We start from the raw sequence: 7671 nt of genomic DNA on the forward strand, positions 1-7671 counted from the left end.
AGCATTCATGGTCTTTTCCCCTGACCCATTTATTCTCACAGTGGGGATGGGGGGGAATTGCTAAGTTCACATTTAAAGGCAAACTTATCTAATAAGCACTTTCTGGAACAAAATGTGAACCAAAACACAGCCATCCTTCAAAATGCATACTTCTCTAAATTTTGCAGTGCAGTTCTCCAGCCATGTAACTGGGGGGAAATGCATATACTAGGGCAAAGTGTGCATAAGAATGCATATATTAGGAAAAATAACATACAAAAATATATTCTCTTAGGGAAACTGGGAAATAAATTTATTCCAAGTCAGGGCAAGGCTAACATCAGCAGGCATGCAGTTCCCCTTCTCATGCATTTGGGGGGGAGGGGGAAGGCTACTCCAAATGACTCCTTTGAGCATGTGAAGGGGGAATTACCTGAAGCCCCATTGGCTCCTGGGTTGTATTTGCTAAAACCAAGAGTATAGACATAGACAAAAGTCCAGCTACTGATAGGAACTTGCCAAAAAATGAATCTTTCTCTTCAGATCAGTTATTTCAGATACTCATTTTCCTCCATAGCAGCAACCTTGAACTTTGACATTTAAGCCCATTGTCCCTTCTACACAATCTGTTTTCTGCTCGAGCTGAAAGGGATCATTAATGATCTTGGCCTTCCACTTAGAGTTGATAAGTGCAGAAGGCTGTGGAAATAAGATAGCATCCCAGCATCTTGAAAAGAGGCCACTTGTATGTCTGTTATAGGGAAATCCTTGGGCCCACTAGGATTACCAAGCCAGGAATATAGGAGCAAAACAGCAGCCAGTAGGCATGGTCTTTATTCAAAGGACTGTTGCAACAGGAATGCCACCCACCACATGGAAGAAGCAAGAAGAAGCCCAGAACAAAAGATGGCTCCCACTTTTGTCAGTTTTACAAAGGTACCCACAACACCCCTAAAATTACATGATGGATACATCACAAATACATCACACGTTAGGAGGGTCTGGCGACAGAAACCTGAGCATCAGGGCTTGCACCCCCCCTTCCCTTGACCTCCACCATACACCCATCAAGTGATGCAAAAGAGATATTTACATGTCCCTGTTTCCCAGCCAAGTTCATCGCATCATTTTGTCTTGAGCTGGGTTTTCTATTGTCTCTGGAATGGCTACCTGTCTGGCACTTGGGTATCAGGATGCCAGAGATTATCACTCAGGCAGAGAGGCTGCTGAGTACCTGAGCTCACGCTTTAGGGATTATGGCTGCCCTCACTCGTGTCCCAAGCTCCCCCCCTTGGTAGCCATTTCCTTCCCGAACAGAACAACGTTGGAAATTGTGTGGTGTCAGTGTGTTATGTGGTGCTTTGAGAAGACATTGTGTGTGTGAACAAAGAGAGGGGTGCTGGAGGGGCAACCCCCCCAATCATTATAAAAAAATCCTGTAACAATGTCCCAACAGTTCTTCAAAAGGGAAGCACATGAACAAGACTAGTCTAACACTCCTCCTTCTCTTGTCCAGGAACAGATAGGATCAGATGCTCCGCAATCAACCAACCATGTTGGTTTGTCTCCATCCATCTACTCCTTTGGTGATGGAGTGCTTTCCATGCAGACCAAAAACTTGAAAAAGAACAGCAACCATCCAATTGCAGCTGCCTCTCCCAGCTGCACAGAACCAGAAGAGGCAAGTGCCATTAATGTGGCCATTCATTTATTCTCTAGGGTGACTTTATTTAAAATTGCTAAGGCAGTGGAGATTTATCCCCTCGCTTGCATTCCCTACATCAGGCTTCCTCAACCTCCAGATGTTTTTGGTGGTGTAGTGGTTAAGAGCGGTGGACTCCTAATCTGGTGAACTGGGTTTAATTCCTCACTCCTCCACATGCAGCTGCTGGGTAACCTTGGGCTAGTCACACTTCTCTGAAGTCTCCCAGCCCCACTCACCTCATAGAGTGTTTGTTGTGGGGAAGGAAGGGAAAGAAGATTGTTAGCCGCTTTGAGACTCCTTAAGGGGAGTAAAAGGCGGGATATCAGGTCAAAACTCTCCTGCTCCTCTTCTTCATGATTCCTAACTAGCAGGACCAGTGGTCAGAGATGATGGGAATTGTAGTCTCAAAACATCTGGAGGGCCGAGTTTGAGGAAGCCTGCCCTACACCATAAGAACACGCGAAGAGCCCTGTAGGATCAGGCCAAAAGCCCAACTGGTCTGACCTCCTCTTCTCACAATACCCAACCAGATTTCTCTGGCAAGTTCATAAACAGGACCTGAGTGCAACTCTCCCCATTTGTGATCCCCAACAACTGGTTTTCAGAGGCACATTGACTCTGGCAGGGGAGATCAGACATGGCCCTTGTTGCCTGTGGACATAGATAGCTTGATCCTCTTTTAAAGCCATCCAAGTGGGTGGTCATTGCTACATCTTTGGGGAATGAATTCCATAGTTTATGCAGCGTGTGAAGTAGTACTTTCTTTTGTCCATTCCAAGTCTTCCAGCTAGCAGCTTCATTGTGTGTCCCTGATTTCTACTATAATGAGAGGTTGGGGAAAAAAATCTATTTTCTTTCTTCACACTATGCATAATACTATACACCTCCATCCCGTCCCCTCTCGTTCAGCTTTTCTCCAAACTAAAAAGCCCCAGATATTGTAACCTTTCCTCACAGGGGAGTTGCTCCAACTCATTGATCATCTTGGTTGCCCTTTTCCTGAATCTTTTCAGAAAGGTTCCTTTCACTGCCTGCTTTGAGGTGAGGCAAAGCAAAACTGTGCACAGAGTATTCCAAGGGTACAGGTTTGTCTAAGGGCATGATGATACCTGTTCTTAAACTAAGGGCACCACCCTCCCCTCCCACTCTTGCAGGGACACCCCAGTCCCTCCTATGCAAGGAAATCCCCTTCTCTTTCCAGGGAATGTGAAACTTTCCATCCTTCCTGCATCCTTGTTCAACCTCAAAACTGAGGGTTCCTGGGACACAGCACACACATGATGAAGGCAGTTCAACCCCCTAGAGTTGGCACACCTGCTGGGGTGTCAGTTACTGAAACTGCTCACATGGCAATAAATTATGTCCCATTGATCCTATACAATGTAGTGTAGTGGTTAGAGTGCTGGACTAGGACCTGGCAGACCAGGGACTCAGCTATACAGGTGCAAATAAAATGTTTTAAGTGTATTGTAAAGTGCATTATACAAATGTGACACTAGATGGCGATGGTGAGCTATGGCAAATTCAATATATTTTTCAAAACATATATATATATATATATATATATATATATATATATATATATAGCATATTCACAGTGCTGTTTTTTTAATATGTGTCTAGATTCCACCCAGGATTCAAATTCCCACTCAGCTACGAATCTCACTGGGTGACCTTGGACTAGTTACTTATGCTCAGCCCAACTTACCTCAGAGGGTTGTTGTTCTGAGGACAATATGGAGATTGTCAGAGGCATCCTCACCACCTTGAGCTCCTTGGAGGAACATTGGGATATGTATGCCACAATAAATAGAATGAAATAAAATCTTGAGACCTGAAGCAGGACCTGTCATTATTATTGTCATTATGTTCCTCTGAAAAGTGGTGATGCAATATAAATGATAGGTTTTGGTTTTCCCTGGAGAAATAAAAGCAAGTGTCTAATGGTCCCTTGTCTGAATTTCCCCCCTGCCCCCGCTTCCTGAGTGACCCACACAAGCTGCGACGGCAGACACCAGCTTTAATTTATGCCACCGTTTCTCTTCTCCTCCTGTTGGCATTCTGATGTTAGACCTAATAAGTCATCCAGGAGCCGAATTATAACGGTTTCTCGTCAGGAAAAAGCTCTAGGGAGTAATAAGCATTCCACCAGTGGTTATGAACAGAACTTCACAGCATAGCAACACACTACAGAGGGGATTCTGTATATTTTGCTAACAACCTCTGATTTTTTAAACAAAGGTTCATTAAATGTCAAATCTACAAAAAAAGCCTCTAGCATTCCTTTCATTAGAGATTTGGGGACAGGGAGGAAATAGTTCTCTGCTGCTGCTTCTTTTTTTCCTCCAAGCTGCACAGCATCTGCATAGTTTTATGTAGTCCTAGTGTTTTAATTCTTAATAAATCAGGTTTTTTGCGCAGGCAATTTCTTTCAGCGCTTGGCCAGTGAGCAGGAAACACTTCCCTGGAGATGGGGCAGAATGGAGGGAGGACAAGTATTAGCAAGTGATATTTCTCTCACAATTTTGGAATATTGTTTAGACAGAGGGTGAGGAATCTTTTCCAGCCCCGAGGGCCGCATTGCATCAAAAGCAGATTCTCTGGGGGCCACATGCCAATGATGGGTGGGGAGGCAAAAGTGGGCAGAGCACTGGATGTGGCCCTTATCTTTGTGCAGTGGGCTGTATTCCAGCCGCACAAACACATGGCCACAAACACTGCACGTTGCTCCATCATCTGTCCATGCAAGCTATCATAGTTCAAGGACACATTTCAGCCACGAAAAAGCACTTACAAATCGCGCAGAGCAGAACTACTCATTCCCCCCAAAATCCATGCATTTATTAAACCTGTACACACAGTGTTCTCCATTTTAGGTGTTAGTGAGCCATGCTTGTGAAGATCTACTGACTATAACAGCACAGTCCACTTCATGTACTCCCTGTCTTGGTTTAGCAGGGACAAGTCCTGTTACTGGGAAATATTTGTTCCTTTTCTCCCCCTGTTTTCTTTTCTTTGGGGAAATTTAGAGAAAGCATATCTCTTGTTGTAGACATATCTGATGTTTTCCTCCCTTGTGGCTGGGCAAGAACTACCTATCCAGAAGACAGACAATGCTGAAAGCACATGAGTCATAACTCTCCCAAAATAAGGATACCCAGAACCATTGTTGGATTAAAATTATATTATGCATTACATTTTTTTAAAAGAAAGCTTTTATGCTCAGTTGATGCAAGTCAGTTCAGGACAAGCTCTTGCAAATAAAATGAATACAGAGTTGTACAGCAGGGAATGCGGGTGGGGAAGCAGTGACCATTTCTGTTCATCAAGTAGGAGAGGTTGTCTCTGAACTTTTGGGAAGAAACAAAATTACATTAAAAATTCTGCTGCCCCTATGTGAAAACTTTTTCTTTCTTTTTTTGGTATTCTGAGCTGGAGAGGAGCTATGAAGTCTGTAATGTTTATTTTATCTTTGAGGTGTGCATTGTGAGCTGCATATGTAAAACTGAGCAACATGATTATCTAGAATGTTTGTGAACATTCTGTGACATCAGAGCAACTCGACCAATGTAAGCATAACAACCAAATGGTCAGTTTTTCATAACATGCACCTACCTATACCACAGGCTAAGCATAGTTAGAAGCTGAATTTAAGACAAATAAGCAAGTTCATTATTTTCATCTAGCCCTGCAAACAGAGACTGCCAGTAGCAATTGGGATCTACTCACTACATTCCAGCAGTTAACCAGTGTTGTTTTTCTGCTACTATGAAAGTTGGGTGCAATAATTTAATCCACCCACCTAAAAAAAATAAAGACGACGAAGAAGAAGATGAAAGAAATACCTCTTGCCATTGTACACTCCAGTGAAATAAAATGTCCCTGGCCACATTGAGTCAAATCGGCCCTTTCATGAATTTTGATTGGTTGCCATGGCAACAGTGACACACTCCATTTAGCACTGGAACTCTCACCACAACAGAAGGTGAGATAGAGTAGAGTAGAAGCAGTTCCCATGGGCTGTCTCTATGCACACCAAGCTAGGCCACTCACAAAACAACGTGGTTGGATTCTCAGATGCTTGCCCCGTCCCACTTTCAAAACAAGAAGATTCTTGTAATCAGCTCAGTCATAGTATAACCTGAGAGGCCAGAGTTCAAATTCCCACTGGGCCACATGGAACCCTCTAAGTGACCTTGGGCCCATCAGTGCATCTCTCAGCCTAACCTAGCTCACAGGGTTGTTGCAGGAATTAACTGAAGAAGGGGGGGGGCATGTAAACCACTTGCTTCCACTATGGAGGAAAAAGCAGGATATAAATGCAATAAACAAACAAGTAAAAAAAATCCTTCCAGTAGCACCTTAAAGACCAACTAAGTTAGTTCTTGGTATGAGCTTTCGTGTGCATGCACACTTCTTCAGATACACTGAAACCAGATGCACACTTCTTCAGATACACTGGTTTCAGTGTATCTGAAGAAGTGTGCATGCACACGAAAGCTCATACCAAGAACTAACTTAGTTGGTCTTTAAGGTGCTACTGGAAGGAATTTTTTTATTTTGACTATGGCAGACCAACATGGCCACCTATCTGTAACTGAAACAAACAAGTAGACATTTATGGCTGGATTAACCACTATGATAAGTACTGTTGTGCAGACTCTAATCTCCGAGTGGGTGCCTAGGCTCACTCAAGGTTCACTTTCCTTGGAATGAAGGTAAATGGAGACTATGGTTTTTTTGGTATGTATGGCTTCATTTACACACATATACAACCTGAGCATAGGATGGAGGGGCTCACAGCATCAACACCCCAATAAATTTTGCCTCTCTATTAGTTTTCCAGAAAAGAACCAAGCTCACTTTGAGTCCAGCACAGAGCACAACTTGCCTCTGTTTCTCCAGCTTCTAACATCAGCCAAACACTCAAACATAAAACTCTGGCTATTGCTCTTCTACTTCACAAGGTGATGCTAGTTGAGGCGGGGGCTACTTGCGATTGTCTCTATGGCAACTGGGAAACCTCTTTGGACATGTAAATGGAAGCACTTAACTGGCTGGCTGAAGTCATTGCTTTAACAAAGGAACTGCTTGGGCTGCTTTTCTCCTGTATATTCTAGCCCCACATATACAGGTTTGGAAAGGTGTCACCCACACTTTCTCCCCTCCCAACACAGCAGTATGGTACAGAGCAGGGGCTCAACAAAATGCCAGACTGCTGCTACCTAAGAATATAAGAAGGGCCTTCTGTATCAGGACAATGGCCTATTAAGTCCAGCATCCTCTTCTCAGCTTGTAGGCAACCCACAAGCAAGGCCAAAGTATTGTCGCCTCCTGTGGTCTCCAACAAGTGGTATTCAGAAGCACCACTGTCTTCACCTGTGAAGGCAAAGAAAAGAATAGCACAATGGCTAGTAGCCATCAATAGCCTTTTCCTCCATGAATTTGTCTAATCCTCGAGCAATGACAAACCTAGACAGTATCTTAAAAAGCAGAGACATCACCTTGCCAACAAAGGTCCGTATAGTTAAAGCTATGGTTTTCCCAGTAGTGCTGTATGGAAGTGAGAGCTGGACCATAAAGAAGGCTGATTGCCGAAGAATTGATGCTTTTGAATTCTGGTGCTTGAGGAGACTCTTGAGAGTCCCATGGACTGCAAGAAGATCAAACCTCTCAATTCTGAAGGAAATCAGCCCTGAGTGCTCACTGGAAGGACAGATCGTGAAGCTGAGGCTCCAATACTTTGGCCACCTCATGAGAAGAGAAGACTCCCTGGAAAAGACCCTGATGTTGGGAAAGATGGAGGGCACAAGGAGAAGGGGACGACAGAGGACGAGATGGTTGGACAGTGTTCTCGAAGCTACGTACATGAGTTTGACCAAACTGCGGGAGGCAGTGGAAGACAGGAGTGCCTGGCATGCTCTGGTCCATGGGGTCACAAAGAGTCGGACACAACTAAATGACTAAACAACAACAAATGTTGGTGG

General features: G+C 44.0%; 1 long non-coding RNA gene across 1 annotated transcript; it reads right to left on the bottom strand.

The window, feature by feature from the left end:
- Nucleotides 1-4506: 4506 nt before the first annotated feature.
- On the bottom strand, nt 4507-5628 carry LOC310686514. Its single transcript, XR_014515972.1, has 2 exons — nt 5530-5628; nt 4507-4779 (listed from the first exon to the last, which is right to left on the bottom strand). It is a non-coding gene; the product is annotated as an uncharacterized lncRNA (long non-coding RNA).
- Nucleotides 5629-7671: the final 2043 nt, after the last annotated feature.

This window comes from Podarcis liolepis, assembly GCF_965112155.1.
Source record: "Podarcis liolepis genome assembly, chromosome: 9".
Lineage (NCBI taxonomy): Eukaryota > Metazoa > Chordata > Lepidosauria > Squamata > Lacertidae > Podarcis > Podarcis liolepis.